We start from the raw sequence: 20,177 nt of genomic DNA, 5'->3' as shown, positions 1-20,177 counted from the left end.
TCTTCAATACAGCATGATGCTCATTTTGTAAATTATGGTCCCATTTAGAGTAAAATAGACGATAAAGCCGGGTATGCTTTGGGGCTTGGCTATCTAGTGATTGACAAGTTGATACCACAGCGACCTGTCAATCAGGATAGAGGTGATGTGTATCCACGTCTAAGAACTTTGACCCTTTCACAGTGTGTTTTCAATTCATGAAAGTTAATTGTAACATTTGGTCGCCTAAAAATGTCTTGTTCAGCGTTCGGTTCTACTAAGACACTCTAAGGAGTTGGCTGTTTATTTTTTCCCGGTAAATACATATTGTTAATATGTCACAGTTAATGTGCATTATGGATGCACCTTGCTAACCAAGCTAGCTAGCTCCACCCTCTCATCCAAATACAGTAACTTCTGGTTCCAAAAAAACAAGATGGTAAATGTTGATGTGTTGCACATTTCAAGATCTAAGGTTGAATGTGCAGAAATCTGAAGAAAGTGTGAGATTGCTGAAGAAATGTCACAGGAAAGCAATGTGGAGAAACAACACACACTCTCTCTCTCTCTCTTTACATACCTTGGTATCGACCACACATTTAGAAAACACACACACATGCACACACACTCCTGTCTCTCTGTGACGACGCTATTCATATTTAAAAAGTTGGTCTTTTAAGTGAACACAGCATGAAATAGAAGATTATATTGTGCGCACACACACAGAAAGGCAGACAGTCTGTCTCTGCAGGTAGGTTTTCACTCCAAATACTTTTAACCCTATTAAAAGTAACACCAAACCCCAAAAATATTGCTACAATAACTTTGCATGTTTGCACTGGTCAAACTTTACGTAATACAACACTAGCCCTTTCCTGTTTTTGATCAGTGCTGAAGACTGATAGACTTAGCCTGAGTCTCTCTGGCTATATGCTTAAAATAAATACAAGCACCATAAAAAGACATTCATGGTGCTCTTACATAATGTCCAAATGACGAAATAGGTCACATCTCGTCATTGGGGTTTACATTTGTGTGGATGAATGATGTGGATAAATAACTCAAAAGAAAAAGAGGAAAACGATCAGCCGTATTGATGTAACAGATCTGAGTGTCTGGTGAAAAAGTCATTTAACACATCTGGATCTGTTGAGTGTCTACAGAGGAGGAGTTAAAGTGAAGGACTGAGGGAGGGAGGGAATAAATTAGAGGAGCGTTTTGCAGCGCCTTAGGTCTCCAGGATCTCTCACCCTCCAAACTCCTCCTTTTCCTCCACCTCTCTCTTTCTTGCCTTTTCTTTTTCTAGCTAGGGGAAAACTCCTCCATTCCCTGCATTCCTCTCACATTCCAGCTCTGGGTTTACCTTCTCTACCTCTCTTTCTACATCAACATCACCTCATCCTCCTCTTTCAGCCATGGCTGTCTGTCTGTCTGTCTGTCTCCCCCCCCCCCTTCATCCCTCCTCCCTCTCTCTTTCACAGCATGTTCCAGTGGGCTGGTGGAGGCAGGGGGCTTGCCTGAACCCTCCATCCCCAGCAGGGGCCCTCCAGCTCAGCCTTGCTGGTTGGCAGGCTCCCTGGCACACCTCCAGCACTCTCTCTCTCTCTCTCTCTCTCTCTCTCTCTCTCTCTCTCTCTCTCTCTCTCACACACACACACACACACAGCTTTTTTTCTTCTCTGCTTGCTTGCTGTTTCTGGCTTCTTTCTATCTGCCTCTCTTGCCTTCAGTCTTTCTTCTCTTTTTAACACTTCTTTTTTCCTCCTGTCATTCATTTCTTCTATCATCTCAGTCTAAATTTAGTGATGTCTGATGTGCATCTCTGCTGCTCATTTTGTGCTACAAGATGGTCCTCAAAGATGATGAAAGAACCTTACTGTAAAGAAGACCTGAACATTTAACCTTTATAATTTAATTTATGTGTTGGCAGAATTATTAATACTGATATTAGTATGTTAAGTTTAAACTGCTCTTACAATAGTACATACAGTATAATTAGTATAAGATGTATGTTTTTGTCTAATTATTACAACCTAGACAATCTAAAAAGCAAGAATAAGGAAAAAAAGATAATAAAATAAAAGTAATAAAGTTCACATGACCTTGATCTCTAGCTCCTTTCCCACATACACCATATTCTGTCAATTCTTTACAAAACTTTTTTGTGCTAGTGTCATATGGGAACAGCAGCCAGCTATAGACTAAATGTTCCATGTAAGACATTCTGGGAATTTGCCAGCTTAGGACCTAGTAGGATTTCTGTAAATCTTTCATCATGACTCTTGTGGGAACAAAAACGGTAACATTCTACTACAGCATACAGATGCTTACAACATTTCTATTATAGGTAGCCAGCAAGGTGACCCTATAACAAAGGGATAGGAAACCATACGGAAGAAAAAGAAGAAACCATCATCAGATGTTTGAACAATATGGCAGCCAGGTGGATGAACATTCACAGTCATCAGATCTCAACCGAACACCTATGGGAGATTTTGGTCCGACATGTTCTACAGTACTTTCCACCACTATCATTAAAACACCAAATGAGAGAATATGTTTAGCAAGAATAATGTTCATCCCTCCAGTAGAGTTCCAGAGGAGCATTGAAACTGTTCTGGTGGCCCAACATCTTTCTAACACTTCCTGTTGATTTTCTCTTTAATTTGTCACCTATTTAAGGTCACCATATATGAAAATGTATGAAATCATCCAAGACTTATGAGATCATATACACAGTAATTCACACTATATATTACTCACATACAATATATTGTATGTTTACATATATTTGCATAAAACTTTAACTTTAATTTGATTCATATACCAACACGTGCTCATACAAAAAATGGCACTTAATGGTTATAGTCATGTATCTTACATCTTTTATGTTTAAATAGGAGATTGATGGTCTTAGTTGTTGTAATATATTATGTATGTATGTATGGAAGTATATTTATGGAAGAGGATTGTCACACTCTCTACTTCTTTCACACACTCACTTTGATACAAAGAAATAACAGAACAGAGTGAATACAGAATGTAGGGATTTTTTATATGTAACACTTTTTCCAATTTTCCAATGTAAGAATTGAAAAATTCGCATTTGCCTTCTTTGACAAACTTGCCAAAAAGATCATGTGAAACATTGATGAGATGAGAAAGAGAAAGAGAAAGAGAAAGAGAAAGAGAAAGAGAAAGAGAAAGAGAGACAGAGGCCCTCAGTAATTTGGTATTTCCTTTTTAGACAGGGGGGAATGGCCAATGCCCTCATTTTCAGTATGAAGTGCACACACACACACACACACACACACACACAGCCCCTTTAATGACCCTTACATCCGGCCTTAGGCACTGGGGCCTCATAGAGAAAAGAAGGAGAGAGGAGAGAGAAAAATATATTATAGATAGATAGATAGATAGATAGATAGATAGATAGATAGATAGATAGATAGATAGATAGATAGATAGATAGATAGATAGATAGATAGATAGATGATACTCAGCATAGGATTGGGAGTTGAGTTATAAATTCAGACAGGTATGCACTGAGGGTCAGAGGTGAGGGTTCACAGCCCTGACACACACACACACACACACACACACAGCTATGGGAGTTCAAAGGGAGGTTAGACCTTCAGGCTCCACAGCTCAAAGAGAGAGACAGAGAATCCATAAGCAGCTGATTCAGCCTGCCACTGACTGGTGTGATTACTGCAGACGCAGGAGAAAAAGGGAAGAGGAAACTTTCAGGAACACAGATTTTTTTCGAGAATAAGAGGAACAAAATGAAAAGAAAAAGGAGACTGAGGGTGTGACATTTGGTAGTTTAGGGGTAAAAGAACTTCGACTTAGCAGACAAAAAGAAAAAAATGATGGAGAAAGAACGAAAGACAGAACGTACTGAGTGAGTGATAATGACTCTTTTACAACTCAAGCAACAGCTGAAGATGTTACTGTGTCTCCAGACTGTCTCTCATACAAACACACACACACAAACAGGGCCCCGACCTTGCTGATGGCAGCTGTTGACGTCACTCTGTGCCCCATCCAGAGCTACAAATTCCCCACTATGCACACACAGACACACACACACACACACACACACACACACACACACGCTGGATAAACAGGATTACAGACAACACAGAATAAATCCAGGCCAAAACCTAAAACGACCGTCTCATATAATTTTGAGTCTTAAAGTCCATTCATTTGTCCTCAATTAGACAAACATACCAAAACACAATCTCATAAAGAAACAGCTTTGCTGAGAAGAAGAAAACATGATTAAGTAACCAGTGTTACAAGCACGAAACGACACTCTGAACCTGATCTGAACTTTTACTACCTAACATTTCTTCCCTTTGGCCCTGCCCCGCCAGTGGGATTATCTGTTCATGTAAACCATGGTGGTGTCCTAAATATCAGTCTTACTGGTTCAGCATCAACCTCTACCTCCAAACGAAGTTTTCTCGGTACTGTACTTGGCTTAGTTAAATTACACATCAGCATAGACAATTGTCTTGTGGTTTCTATTCTGCTTAAAGCGTAAGTAAAGAGTTCCCATTGAAGTCTTGAATTATTACTATGCCGCACCTATTCTGTTCTGAAACTTTTCAGTGATTTGCTCAAGACCACTGGGCGCTGTGTTGACTAGGTTTTGTCCAATCACTAACCATCTCCTACACAATCAAAAAGCTCCATCGCCCAACGTGGGGCTCGAACCCACGACCCTGAGATTAAGAGTCTCATGCTCTACCGACTGAGCTAGCCGGGCTGGTTTTACAGTTTAAATTAATTCATTAATCCTCAACAACCATATGTTTATTAATAATAATAATATTGTTACCATGACGACGAAGGTCACCTGACTTCGTCCTTTACGGCGTTAAATGACACGCGAAATGACACGCGGCTATTTATACGCCATCCCATGATATCACGTTGCAAGGTCATATCGCGATAAACGGAACATGATGATATTAAACGTCACTTTGGTTAAGGGAATTTCTCTATTATAGAGGAGCAGAGTAGATAAAATACAACATATTGGTTACATAGTAATGTATAACGTATATTGTTTAACAGCAGCAAAAATTAAATGTGTTTGAAACTGGATGAAGGGTCGGATTTGTTTTGTTGCTGACAGTCTGCTAATTGACAATGAGCTTAATGCAGCTCAGTAGATATTGTACCGTTAATTTGGCCGTTCCACGTTCTCATGATTTCAGTCTGTAAACTACATGTTCAAGTATTCTACGTCGTCATCAAGCTACAGGGATGAAATCTGCAGGCAAAAAACATTGTCAGAAGTAGGATTTGAACCCACGCCTCCATTTGGAGACCAGAAGTCCCTTTACACAGGAAGGAGTGAATCCTTGAGTCTGGCGCCTTAGACCGCTCGGCCATTCTGACAACTAAAAGCCACACTTCAGTCTGCACTCCACAAGGTACATGTAAACACAAATTATAGGTTTCAAGATTTATAGGGGACCTGAAAAATGTATAACAATTGTCAGCATATTGATAACAAAGTAAAGTAACCATTGTTATAAACACAAGATGACACTGCATAACATTTCTTCTGTTCACTCTAAAACGCAGGTTATAGCGTGAGGGGCAGTGGTAGCTGAGTGATCATACTCAATAACGTACTACATCCAAAAGCTCCATCGCCCAACGTGGGGCTCGAACCCACGACCCTGAGATTAAGAGTCTCATGCTCTACCGACTGAGCTAGCCGGGCTGTGCACTTTAAAAAAAGTTAAAAAAAAATAATGATTTAATCAGGAGACTATGCAGGAGATACTTATAAAGAGAAAAGGATCTCAGAAGCTTCATGGCTGAAGGTTAAAGGCAGATGAATGAAGCATTACAGATTACAGGCTGCATATAAACGACCATCCCATGTATATTGTTAACAAGGGCAAAATTTCTTTAGTGACTTTAGTTCTAAAAGGAAGACTCATCAGCTAATTCAAAGGCTTGCTATAACAATAATGATGTAAACGTGTGCTGTATTATGCCTGTGGCTGGCGGGGTGCATCTATATCACCGAATATGCTTCTTTGAATTACTAGTATTTTAAAAGCTTTGCCTTTAAAAATACAAGGATAGGCAGAGTGGACAGCTTCATGTTGCCTCCAAAACTGAATACAAAGAAATGTTGTTTGTTTCATTGAGGAAACATTCTGCTAATAAACAACCAGCTTAATACATGTCACCTGTGCAGCTCACTTCATGTCACAGAGGTACTTTGGTTAGTTGTATAGTTAATTTAGACCTACAGATTAATGCATGTACATATTCAAGGAGTTTTACACCTACAGTATTATCAAACAATGGAATGAAACCTGCAGGTAAAATCTGTGTCAGGAGTGGGATTTGAACCCACGCCTCCAATCGGAGACCAGAAGTCCCTTTGCTCAGGAAGGAAAGAACCCTTGAGTCTGGCGCCTTAGACCGCTCGGCCATCCTGACAACTAAAACCCAGCTTTCACCAAAGCCACTTTGTCCTTTACTAAAGCTCAGAGACTCCAAATACATTTAGCTGTGTCATTTTTTTTGCTGAAATGAGTTACTGTAAGGACAGTGAAGTAGAGAACACAATAGGTTTCGAGGCACATCCTAACATCTATCTGTCTAACTATCTATCTGATAGAAGAATGGGTGGATTGACTGATGAATGGATGGACTGGTGAACAGACAGACAGGTGAAGGATGGATGGATGGAGGATAGAGGAGGGGGTTCGATGTCTTTGATCCTCCCAGCAGAAATAATCAACAAAGCCCTGGAGCAGGCCAGCTAGACCTAAATATGTGTGTGCGTCTGTTTGGTGTGTGTGTGTGTGTGTGTGTGTGTGCCGTGGGGTTTTCTGGCAGAATGCCAAGACCAGCTCCCACCAGGAGAGAGATCAAAGACTCTTTCTCTTTTTCTCTCTATCTCTATCAACCTCTCTCACTCATATTTCTCACACTCCTTCCTCCCCCTTCCTCGCTCTCTCTTGAAAACACTCATTATTGCTTTTCTTGATTCTTGACTTTTTTTTTGTTTCACCTGAGGGCAGAGAGATGAGAACAGTTTGCTATGCAAAACAGAAAAGAAAGTAAATAGAAAATGCTGATTGCACTGATGTTTGGAAACATACACACACACAAACACACGCAAAACTACTGACCTGTGCTTCAAAGCCCTCTTGGTTGCCAGGTTGTCATGGGAGCAATTGTTCTGGCAGGTGTGTGTGTGTGTGTGTGTGTGTGTGTGTGTGTGTGTGTGTGTGTTTCAGACTGTTGTTGTTTCCATTTAAACCGGACAAATCTCATGACAACACTTAAATTTCAGAGGAACAGTTCAGATTGAATTAGCCCATTAAAACTGAATGTCTGCTGTTTCGAATTAAAAGCTCCACTGTGATTGAATACGCCTCTTATAAAAACAAAATCCATTCTCTTATCTCTGACATTTCAAAATAATCAAATCTACTGCATCCAATTGCTTTATCACAGGTCCACTGTCTGGTCAAACCATTATGTCCTAATTGAGACAATTTTCATTGTCTTTTGGTATAATGCTGTGTTCACATTAGACCCTTTTATACAATTAGTATACACACAGCTCAAGTCATAGGTTGGTTTTCCAAAGGTCGAGGTGTACTGCTGAAGTGCCTTTGAGCAGAGCTTGGATCCAAAACCTCTGGATCCTTGGATCCTACATTTCCCATAATGACGCTCAATAGTGTCTTTTCATTAGGCAGGCCTTCCCTGCCTGACAAAGTCCACGCCCCCAATTTGGCTATGTGTTATAAATTTACAATCTCCAAGCTCAGGCCGAGATAACCCTGATGACATCCTCAGGGGTGACTTTTTCAGACCTCAGAAAGCTCCCTGAAGAGCCACAGAAGACATTACACAAGTGTTCTCACAGGCTAATGTGTACTCGACTATGACCAGTGAGCTGATCTTGATGTTGAAAATTGTTGGAATGCCCTTTTAATGCAATAACCTGCTCTCTAAATCCATGTTGAAGTCCAATACTGTATCTCTAAGATTGAGAGGTATAGGTGTATAGGTCTCTGCTGTCTGCTATCTATTAAAGGCATAAAATGCCTACTAATCTGGGAATTGAAGCTCATTTGCACTCTGTGTATGTCATTCTGCATAACATCAGCTAAATGTTTAAAAATGCAAATGCATTTGTGGAAATAAAGTTATTAGAATGCTGTACTACTTGAGCTGAACCGAGTTTGTCATTAAACCAACTCGCAGAGGCTCCGCAAACAGGAACTAAACTTTCTCTCCGCCTGTATCTCTTTTTCTTCTATCCATCTTTTCATGCCAGCAGCAGCTTGCAGATTGGTCATATTTTCTCTCTTTCTTTATGTCATTCTTCATATGCAAATAGACAACTTAATCCCACTCCCACAATCCCAATCAGTCCCTCTTCTGACCCATTTCTTTTCCTTTCTCTTTCTGTCCTGCTTTTCCCCATCACTGTTCTCCTCTCTTGTCCCATTTGTCATTTACCTCTCTCTTTCTCTGCATCTCCTTTTCTCTCATCATCCCCAATCACTCTCTCTTTCTCACCACCGTCTTTCCTTTCCTACCCCTCTTTTCTATCCCTCTCTCCCGTGTTTTTCTCCCTCACACACACTCTCTCTCTAGCAGTAGTCATTCTACTTATAGCCTCGCCATAAATCAACCTGTCATTCTCCGTCATGCTCGCTGGATCTCACTGGGGCTCGTGGCACACACACACACACACACACACACACACACACACACTTCCACACAAACACACACAGCAAGGGATAGCAAAGTGAGCCCACACATACACAAACTCAAACACAGGCACAGACACACAAACGCTGACAAATATAAAGACTCAAACAGATCACACACACTCAAACAAATGCAAAAACACACAGACACGCACATACAGTCACACACAAACTCTTCAGTGCAAACTTAAGACGATCTAAAGACACTCAAGATTAAATGAGAGGGAGGGTGAATGAATAAGGGAAACAGAGATGTAGATGACAGGAAGATGCCCACCTGTCCTTGTACTACACACACATGAACACACACAGCAGCTGCAATAATGTCCATAGCCCTCAGGCTTTACCCAACCATCTCCTTAAATTCACGTCCTCCTCCTGCTCTGTTTATATTTTTCCCTCGGTTGTGTTCATCATTCTAACCCTATGTCCTAAAAATTACATTGATATACAACGAATTTGCATTAGTGTAAAATTAGATTTACTTTTGTGGATTGCATAATTTTATCTTAATACACTGTAATTGAGTTACCAGCATTACATTAGAATATGAATTTTATACGAAACATAAAGCCAATCACATTCGATTTTATTAACAAAGAAATTATTACATTAAATCTATCTGCAAAATGATCACTGTCAATGCATTTCATTTGTTTACCCACAATATTCATTGTAGTTATGTTCAGGCAACTCAGAGGACTTGGTTAATGTTAGATCAAAGATCATGGTCTGAAAAAGTCAATGCTGACCTGAAGCGCATAATGGGACAATTATACTTTTTTTGATATTTAACCAAAGCTACAATCTTTTCCTAACCTTAACCAGTTGTTTCAATAGCTCAAATCCAACAATATGTGGGCTGCAGGACATGAACCCCAGTCTCCTCCACATCATATTCCTCCACATCATATTTGGCAAAAGAAATTAGCAGCATATAAATGTATTGTGTAAGAGATAGGGTTGCTCTTCCTACATTTGCGTCTTTTTGCTATTCACTTCACTTCTTTTCTCTGCCTTCCTTTCCATCTATTCTTTTTCAGGATCTCCTCTCCCTTCACTCCTCTCTTCTTGTCTTTTTCTACTCAGATCAACATCTCCATGTCTGCCTCCTTCTTCTTCCTCCTTGTCTCCTAGCTCTCCATGACCAATGCAAGAGCCTCATAAAGATCCTTAGGAGTCAGAGGATTTCATGGGACTTTGGGTTTGAGTATGTGTGTGTGTGTGTGTGTGAGTGTGCGTGCGTGCGTGTGTGTGTGTGTGTGTGAGTGAGTGGAAGACAGCACATGTGGCATGCAAGGTCACGTAATCCTGTGGCCTCCAGATACTGTTATTGACACACACATAGTGCTCTATGACCTGCACTGCCCTTGCACACACAGATTGTGCATGAACATGCACACACACAGATGTCCTCGTACAACCCACAATGCCCTCAGTGTTATCAAGAATACAAACTATAAAACAGATACTTTCTGGTTAAAACTTGACCTGAATGCTATAATTCTTTGTCCTTTTTGAAGGACTGGACAGGCGATATTCTATATTTTTCTTACTGTCAACAAATCATATAAAACGACCAAAACCAAGAATAAATTGATGCTACTAACAAGTATTGCCTGTGTAGCCAAAGCCTGATATAGTATTCCTCCATGCCATAAAGCTCCATTGTTGGCCAAAAACTATTAAAAACTCATCAGTGAGCCACACACTGTTGCACTGGATGACATATTTCTTCATTACGATAAACATGGGCAATGTAGTGTGGTTCCAGACCTCGCCATCCTTATCTCATCTGATTTGTTCAGCGATTACTCTGTTGTTGTGCCCACTGACGGTTGTTTCCGCCAGTTACAGAAACAGTTGACCAATCAGAGTTTAGTCGTCTGGATAAAGAATACGGACGTCATCTTCCTACATAGCTAGCTAGCTACCTAGCTACACTCATAAAAAGAACTACAGAAAAATGGTGACAAGTGTGTTTGAGATCACTGCAGCTGTACAGGTCGTTGTACATCGACTTACAGAAACAGCAACTGTTAAATCGACATATTTCTGTGATCAATGTGAAAAATTTCAAGTTAACTCCCCCTAACAACCATTACCATAGCTTTCATGGCAACTGAAAAAGACAGTGGTGTGACAGATACATCACTTCCCGCCTCTCCCTGAACAAGTAATTAGCTAACAAGAACAAAATGTGAGGCCGGATGAAAGAAGTCAAACATGTCAACTCAGTCTCATTATCAGGCTAACATATACCTTCCTTCCTACTGCATCAAATATGTGTTACAGTAATCCGCGGCAGAAAATAGTCCAACATGCACTGTTGATTTCTTGTTGATTAACGATAGCTAAAAGCTACAGTGTCCAGCTGTTTTACAAAATTACTGAGCTTATTAAATAAAATGAAACTATATATTTGTGGCACATTGTTAAAGGTGCATGTCTGCAGTAGGAACCAATGGCCTTGAGGGTGAGGGGCACAGACGGGGTAGGGAAGTCAGAAAGTATTGAGTGACGTACTGTCACATGTTGGTTTGGGCTTTTCATGGTATTTGTTGACACAGGCACAAATATACAGATATAGATTTCCAAGGTCGCATTTCAGGCATTCAGTATGTGTCTTATACAAGTCCTCCTCTCGGTCTCTGCGCTCCACTGCTCTCCTCCTCCTCCTCCTCTGTATTCTTCTCTCCTCCTCCCTTTATCTCTTGCCGCTGTCTTTCACACAAACACACGCACACACATGCATGCACGCATGCATACACACACACACACACACACACACACACACACACACACACACACACACACACACACACACACACACAGTCTCTCCAGAGATGAGTCCATTGCTCTGACCTCTCTCTCTCTCCTGGGAGAGCTGGCTGTCTGCCCAGCTCTCTTTCTCTCGCTGCCTCACACTTTCTCCTTTTGCTCTGTATCTTTCTTCTTCTTCTCTCTGTATCTCTCTATCTAGTGATCTATCTATTTTTCTAATCGCCTTTTGTCCCCCCCCATCTCTTATCCTCTCCCCTGTTTTTGCATCCTCTTATCTCTTCATCCTCTCTCCACTCGATTCCTCACTTCTCCCCATCTTCCCTCCTTTACTATTTCTTTCTAGGCTTCCAGGGAGGGGGCACGGCTTCGTGGCTCTGCCTAGGGCTCCTCGCCCAGCTCATGCTGCCTCTCTCTGGGCACAGCGCCCACAGAGGGTGGGCAAGGCTGAAGGGAGAGCTGGAGGGGTCTGTGTGTGTGTGTCTGTTTGTCTGTATCCAGTGATGGGGAAAGGGAGGGTAAGAAAGTGAAGAGAGAAGGAAGGGGAGAGATTGAAAGAAAATGAGGAGGGGGTTGTTGACAGAGACAGAGAAAGAGAGAGACACTGATAGAGAAAGAGGAAACAATAGAGAAGAACAGATTTCTGTTGAGTCACGCTTTGCTGGCTAGAATGTGTGCAGCTACAACTGCACCAGTATGTGTGTGTGTGTGTGTGTGTCACTCAGATACAGGGTTTGTTTTTTTTATTATATTACAGTAAACTACATAGCAACATCCATACAAAAGGATAATTCTAGTTTATTACAAGCTAGGTCTTGTATTTGTAGCTTTGGCCATCGTTTCTATTGGTTATGATAAGAGCTGAAAATAATGATTTTGAATGAAGCTGCTGTCAAGGTGACATCTTAAAGTGTCTTGTTTTGTCTGACCAACAGTCAAATATCAGATGATATTCAGTTAAATATCATAGAAGACTAAGAAAACCAGAAAATATTCACATTTGAGAAGCTGGAACCAGTGAATTTTTGGCATTTTGCTTAAACAAATTATGGTAAATAGCTATGGAAAATAGCTGCTGATTAATTTTCTGTTGATGAACTAATCGAACAATCAACTAATCGTTTCAGCTTTAGTTATGATAACACTGTACTCAGCGAAGTAATTGCTGAGATCTGGAAACACAGTGGTATGACTACTACTAAGTCCAGTGGGGCAAGAAATAATTGACGATCTGACAATCAGACAGCTTGTAAAAACAGCAAGTTTAACCACCTTATCTAAACCACTTTAATAGGAGGTACAAATTAAATTAAAATGTATGGTAGGTAAAATTTGAACCATATTGAAACTGATGCTGACAGCACACACACACACACACACACACACACACACAGTGACAGACACCTGTACCCAGCTGCATGCAGAGAACAACAATTCCCCTGCGTTTCGGCTGCTATCTCTTCATTTATCTTCTCATTTTCCCTTCCAAATTTTCTCTCTCCTTCAGTTTTCCTCTCTCTCTTTCTGATCTCCTACTTACTTCTCTCCATTTCTACTCCTCCATCTCCCCTCTTCCTTTCACCCTGTCATTCTTTCCTCTTCTCACCCTCCTTCTCTCTCTCAAGTGTCCAGTATGTCAATGCTGAGTTTCAGTGATGTAGCGCCCTCTGTCTATGTTCACTGTCAATGCAGCAGCACATTTTAAAACTTCAACCCTCCTGACCAAAGGAAATATTACATTTGAGTTAGCCATTTACTTGGAGAAAGTCTAGGAGAAAAGAAGCCATCAAGTTAAATAGCTGTAGCAAAAATGGTCTATTTCTTTCATCTATATGCACATTTTAAAGTTATGTAGATGTATAAATAATGTTATGATTCAAAAAGGTTTGGAATGGCATGGAAATTATAGTATACTAAGAAAATAACTAGTTATAAAAAGATAAATGACAAATGAAAGAATTTTAAGTTGCCTGAAATTGCGATTCACTTCCACATTCACATACAGAAAAGAAACAATTTGACAATGCAATATTCCCTTGAGAGTTAATTCTTGACCTTGGAAAAATTAGTTTGACAAAATGGTCATGGTCCACTTACTATGCCATTGTATGCCACAGTTTTTTTTATAATACTGCAACCTAAGATGCAAAAGTAAATTTTATTTATTTAGCGGCAAAAGCACATAGTTTCTTAATTAATGACCTTGAAAGAAACACACACACACACACACACACACACACACACAAACAAACAAACAAAACATAAGCCACTGTAGTAGTAGAACTGTAATGATTTACAGGAAAAACTGCTTAAATGCATATGTTTACAGTGACAGTCTGATGTCCACGAGGTCCTGCTGTCACTGTCACATGCGTGCCAGTTCTGCTTCTGCTTGTCCTTGCACCAATGCCAACAAGACAGAACCCTGTATATTTATTAAATGTAATGAATAACACAATTCTGATCTCTATTCAAGCGGCGTGCACATTTGACAGACAATGCAGCAGCATGGCAGCGGCAGAAGCTGATGTGAAATATATGCTGCTACATGTGTTAAAATATGCAGGATGAAAGTCAGAAGGGTTTTTAACCCTTTTGTATCCAAAGATTAGATGAGTGTAAATGATTTTAGCCACAGTTTCTGATAGTGGCTGCTGATGGCTTGGAGAGCATTGTTGATTCAGTGCTCAGATTGCCAATCCCATATTCGAACAGATTTTGTTTCTCTACCACCACCCTTCATTGATTCAAACATAACCAGACAGAGAGATTCAGCAGCTTTATGAAAAGGATGCTTGTTTGAGGCTCGGAGAGACGCCAAGTGCTCTCTGTTACTGAGACAAAAAAACCTCTGGTATTATTTAAGACAGGGGTGGAAAGAGTGCTATTATATCCTACTCAGGTAGAAGCTTGCTTGACTTTACTCATCAACTCAGTGATGCTCTCAAAAGCAGTGACAGTGTTTTCCCTTTAACATGATAGAAGTGACCTTAATACAAACTCAAATCTGTCCACAGAAACCTACTCGCCAGGAGAAAATTTAATCAAATGCCAATGTTTTTTAATTTGTTATTACAGCACTAGCCAACCACCCAGAAATATTATTTCTGTCCTTGCAATAAAATAAGAAAATTTAAATGTTAAAGTCAATTACTTCAGCATATGATCTATCTCAGTATATTAAAGTTTTTAGGGACATTGTATAGCCTGAAATATAGACCAAATATTGTTTTTAGAGCGCCAAACTCGACATCAATTTTTCATCTACCATCACAAGATAGAAGAGCACAAGTTTTTCTAAATAGACTATGGATTTAATATTCTCCCCAATGCCTTTTTAGGCTGGTAAAGTTTGACTGTAACTATATACATTTAATTTGCTTTGATAAATTATCATAAATTTATCAGCTCACAGTACATTTTCCATTCAATCACCTGGACAAGAGGACAGCAACTAGGATTTCATTTGGGATGGGTGTTGGGTTGTGTAACTAGAGAGTAAACTGTTGTTTCTTCCTTTTCCAAAAGTAGTTGAGTAAAATATTTCCTCAAAAATCTCTAAAATAAAGCAGAATTGCTGATTTTAGCTACACTAAGGTGAGTACTTGTAATGACTTATTTTCTTTCCCTGATTAAAGACAATTTCTTTATCTCCGGATTGTACAATCGTTTCGGTCCACAATTTATTTAATTAATTGCAGCCCATGCACTGGATGTTGGATGTGGATGTTCAGTGGACAGTATACAGTAGCTCAGCATCATAAAACCACAATGAAACAGGACAGACAGAGGTGAAACTGCAACAGTCTACTCGTTATCCAAAAAGCTTGTTTGGCAACGAGTCAGTGTCCTTTTTTAACGCAATGCAGTGCTCTGGTCCTGTCAGTCCAGTCTACAGGGAACCTCAGCTACAGTCAGTACACTTATTAATAAATCATTTTAGCCAATCAGTGATGGATGTGTTTTGAAGAACAAAAAATGTATGTGTGTGTGTGTGTGTGTGTGAATCAATTTTGTCTGCCTCTACCTCTTTTTTTTCTCCAGACAAGTGACTAATGTTTTGTCGATTCATCTTCTGCTCATACACCTACACAAGATGTGGGATAGATAAAGGAGAGAGGATGGTCAGAGGACAGAGAGAGAAAGACAAAGTGAGAAAGAGAGAAACAGAAAAGAGACAAATAGAGGATTGACAACAGAATGATTGAAAAAAAATCTAAGAACGAGAGCTAGGGAAGATAGGAGAGTGGCTAGCTTGCAATCAGAAACAAGATAGTGGCAATAGATTTAATTTGATGCTCTCTCTCCCTCTTCCCTGTTTGTGTTTGTGTTTGTGTTTGTGTGTGTGTGTGTGTGTGTGTGTGTGTGTGCGCGTGCGCTGACAGATTTGGTATTGCTTCAGTTCGGAGATTGGCTACAGAAAAACACACTCAGTAATTATCTAGAAAGAGCACCTGGGCACTGGGAATCTCATTATATTATAACCACCCCTCCAACACACACACGGCAGAGGCAAAGACAGAAAAGGAAAAAGGTGGAATCAGACAAAAAAGGAAGATGGTTTCTTTCATAGGTCTTTATTTATAAAATTCTCCACACAGTGTTGTAAAGCGGAAAGGCAGCAGCAGTGACCGCAAAGTGATCAAAATCAGGCGTAAAAGACAGAGACACAAATATGAAGTGAAATATTACCCAGTATTTCCACTGAATGTATTAGTTTTTTTCTCCTTTCTCCATCTATTTACTTTGATCTGTTGTAGTAGCAGACAATGACCAGTAAGAGTCAGTGTTTCCTCTCATCTGACTAGCCAAAATCTTCTCCATAGTTTTTTTTTTCCTTCACAGTTTCATTCTCTGTGTCTGGAGTTTTACTTTCTTCTCTCCTTCTCAATGCTCTAAACACACACACGCACTATCACCTGTTTTTGCCAAACTGTGTTGCCTCTGCAATGAACATGCTCAAATTGAGCAAATATGTGACTCAGAGGGCAAACAGATCTCAGTGCGTGTATGTGTATGTGTACAGAGGACCACCCTACTGATTTGAACAGCTTCATTCATTGCTGTATTTTAACTGGCCGACAGTGACAGGGTAAAATGATTTACAATGAGAGTGTTATAGTGTTTAGCCGATCAGAAAGGGGATTGAATGTCAAACTCCTGAAAGGCTTTCAAACAACTATACAAATACACTATTAAAAACATAAGCCCAAAACTAGCTGCTTTTATGCTTTCTTTTTTGGTCCACCTGAGGCTGACTTTGAACGTAACCAAATGGCTGAAGTCCTCGAGCTACTTTACAATCCCACGTTGGGCGATGCTGTTTTAGGGTTGAGCAGATCAGAAAGGCGGTTGAATATCAAACTCCTGAAGGGTCTTCAAACAACTATACAAATACAGCAAAACTAGACCACTAATAAAAACGTAAGCCCACATTGGCCATTGGTGTTCATGTGAAGGTCATTCAAACACTCGAATGAAAAACCAAATTGCTGAAGTCCTCGAGCTACTTTACAAGACTGTCTGCAGACTCTGTCCACATTGAGCAACTCCCCCAGCCCATCCTTCCCATTTTTGCTTTTGTGCTTTGTTTTTTGGTCCACCTGAGGTTGACGTTGAACGTAACAAACGTAAACACTAACCAAATAGCTGAAGTCCTTGACCTTTTTTACGAGAGTGTCTGCAGCTGAACTTGACTTCTGATAAGAGGATACCTCTGAGAAGATTAATTCTAAGGGCCCTCACACATACCAATCTGCGGTCATTGAGAGTCTGTGTCCGACCATTGCCTGCAGTTTTTTCAGCGAGCCCAGCATTTTTACCTGAACACAGAGGAGATCCAAGGGGGAAGACTGCCACGGATTGGGTCTCTTCCCAAGCATGCTATGAACATGTTGGTCACATGATGCTAGTGGCAGGTTTTGAGCCAGATTCTAGGCGCTTTTGTTTTTGGGAGAGCCAATCAATCAAAGACATCATTATTCTGATGTTGTAGCTGTGGAGGATAGAAGGGAGCCTCCACCCTTCTGAGTGTTCTCAGTCCATGATACGGCCACGAAATGTGACCCATTTTTCCACTCAAAGTAGCCCGGCTAGCTCAGTCGGTAGAGCATGAGACTCTTAATCTCAGGGTCGTGGGTTCGAGCCCCACGTTGGGCGATGCTGTTTTAAGGTTGATCAGAAAGGCGGTTAAATATCAAACTCCTGAAGTGTCTTCAAACAACTAGACCACAAATACAAACGTAAGCCCAAAACTAGCCCCACGTTGGCCATTGGTGTTCATGTGAAGGTGATACAAACACTCGAATGAAAAACCAAAGTGCTCAAGTCCTCGAGCTACTTTACAAGACTGTCTGCACACTCTGTCCACATTTTGCAACTCCTCCAGCCCGTCGTTGCTTTGTTTTTTGGTCCACCTGAGGTTGACTTTGAACGTAACCAAATGGCTGAAGACCTCAAGCTACTTTACAACCCCACGTTGGGCGATGCTGTTTTAGGGTTGAGCAGATCAGAAAGGCGGTTAAATATCCCTGGGAAAAAAACCCCAAATTCTTTGGGTTCTGGGTATAAAAAATGGCCCAAATTTCTGCCAGACCCTAGCGTCGGAATGGCATGGGCTTGGGCCAAAGGTTAAGTATCAAGCTTAATATCAAACCTAAGTCACAATAGCCAAAAACAAAAACGGATTGCCTTGGGTTCATTAATATACAAACAAAGAAAACCAAATTAAAACCCAAACTACACTTTCAACTGTCCAATTGGCAATCCTACCCCCTTTTTTTGGTTAGTTATTTAATCCCAAGGTGAGTTTAAGTTAAACAACCATTGCAATCCCGGGGTTTCATTAAATTAAATTCTGGAACTTAAAAAAAAGCCCAAAACCAAGTCCAAACCTTGGAACCATTGCTGATTAGGAATTACTGAAAGAAATTCAAGGGCCCACCCGTCCTCCCATTGTGCTTTGTGGTTATTTGCAGGGTTTGGCCAGTTTAAAAACCAAAATAGGGAAGCCCAAAAATTCAAGCACTTGCATGTTGTAGGATAGTGAGACCTTCAAGGGCCTCCAATTGGTCCATAATTGGACCCAATCGTTTAGCCCCAGTCCATGTTGGGTTCCCAGTTCCCAAGTGAAATGTTCCCAAATCGGAGTTTGGGTTAGGTTCGGTTGGGGCCCACGTTAAGCCTTTTAGGTTTAATGGGTAAACCAACTCCTATTTTAAACGCCCAATTCCCATTCCCAAAATTACCTGCCGAGGGATGGGAAGATAAACCAGGTCCCAGCAGGCAACTGTCTAGCTTCAAATGGCAATTCACCCTTGTTTTTAAAGCCACAATTAAACTTTACCCATGCTTGGGGAAAAAAACCCCCTGATGTTTCAAACGGAAGAAAGGGAAATTAACTCAAGGGTTCCAAACTCTGAAGCAAAGCCAACTATTTCCCCACCTTACCTTTAAAAAAAGGGTGGAAATTCAAATAAAATGCTCAAAAGTTGAATCAAACTTCCCTTAAATCCGGAGGGTTGAAATCAAACAGGTAAAACCAAATCCAAACTAACCAAAATCCAATTGCCACATTGAGCAAATAGCTCATTGCTTTTTTGAAAAAATTCCCGAATGCTGAATTCCATTCAATCCCAATGGAACTTTTTAAGGGTCAAAGGGTTTATAAACTGACTTAAAAGCGTACAACAACAAACACTAACAAATAAGCCCAAAAACCCAATTGGCCTTGTTTATTGTTAAAGATTCAAAATAATTGAGAATCCCACCCTTCCTCTTGTTTGCTTTTCAGGTTTGGGTGACTAAACCGAAACAAAAAAAACCACTTTCCCTGGCTTGCTTGTCTGTAGGTCCTAGAAACAAGGGCTAACCTGGGCCAATCTAGTCTTTTCCCTTAGCGATGCCCGTCCTCCAGGGGTTTTAGGCCCTGATTGGCCTTAACAATTAAAATCCACAGTGGGGATGACGATCTCTTTTTTGGGAAGAAACCACTGGATTTAGGTGTTCAATGTGAATTGAGGGTCCAAACCCTGAAGGAATCAAACGGAAACGAATGGCCTTCCCAGTGCTATTTGTCAAGACTGTGAATTCCAGTCTGGCCCCAGTTTGCATTTCCAATTACAAATTTATCGTTTCTTGTTTTCCCAAACCCTGAGGTTGCCGAACGCCACGAATGGCATTTCTCAAGTAAGGGAACCCGGGACCTGTTTAACAGGTTGGTCAATCTCGTTAAGTATCAAAAAACTAAGGTCCTCAAGCACAACAACTCCAAATAACCGAAGCTGCCACCGTCATTTTTGAAGTGAAGGTGAAACCAAGGATCTCAAAGTAAGCTGTTACTTGGCCTTCAACCAGGCTTGGTTTTTTGGTTGGGTTTACTTTAAAAAATTGAACCTTAACCTACAAACACTGGCCATTTTTAGTGACGGGAGAAATGAAAGGATCAAATTGGGTTTCAATCCAAATACAATCAAATTGCCCTTCGTATACCACAGTCAGCAGGCCTTTTTAGGAGGTTCAAAACTCAATAAATAAATTTCAAACCTAAGCCCAAATATCAACCCTGCAGGTTTGGTTGGTGTCAGGAAGTGAATACAAACCTAAGCCAAACAACCATTACCAATTGGCCTCTTTTAA

General features: G+C 40.5%; 1 protein-coding gene and 5 non-coding genes across 6 annotated transcripts in view; 1 reads left to right on the top strand and 5 right to left on the bottom strand.

Moving 5' to 3' along the window:
* The window catches only part of wnt5b (wingless-type MMTV integration site family, member 5b), a 104,655-nt gene that overhangs the window by 55,317 nt on the left and 29,161 nt on the right, over positions 1-20,177 (bottom strand). The window lies entirely within an intron of this gene.
* On the bottom strand, positions 4,687-4,759 carry trnak-cuu. The gene has a single exon. It is a non-coding gene; the product is annotated as a tRNA-Lys (tRNA).
* On the bottom strand, positions 5,287-5,397 carry trnal-caa. The gene is made up of 2 exons: positions 5,360-5,397; positions 5,287-5,332 (listed from the first exon to the last, which is right to left on the bottom strand). It is a non-coding gene; the product is annotated as a tRNA-Leu (tRNA).
* Positions 5,656-5,728, bottom strand: trnak-cuu. The gene has a single exon. It is a non-coding gene; the product is annotated as a tRNA-Lys (tRNA).
* trnal-caa lies at positions 6,352-6,462 on the bottom strand. Its single transcript has 2 exons — positions 6,425-6,462; positions 6,352-6,397 (listed from the first exon to the last, which is right to left on the bottom strand). It is a non-coding gene; the product is annotated as a tRNA-Leu (tRNA).
* Positions 17,627-17,699, top strand: trnak-cuu. The gene has a single exon. It is a non-coding gene; the product is annotated as a tRNA-Lys (tRNA).

This window comes from Siniperca chuatsi, linkage group LG23 (genome assembly GCF_020085105.1).
Source record: "Siniperca chuatsi isolate FFG_IHB_CAS linkage group LG23, ASM2008510v1, whole genome shotgun sequence".
In the NCBI taxonomy this organism is placed as follows: domain Eukaryota; kingdom Metazoa; phylum Chordata; class Actinopteri; order Centrarchiformes; family Sinipercidae; genus Siniperca; species Siniperca chuatsi.
The sequence above is the reverse complement of the archived record's forward strand: the minus strand, read 5'-3'. Positions and strand labels throughout refer to the sequence as shown.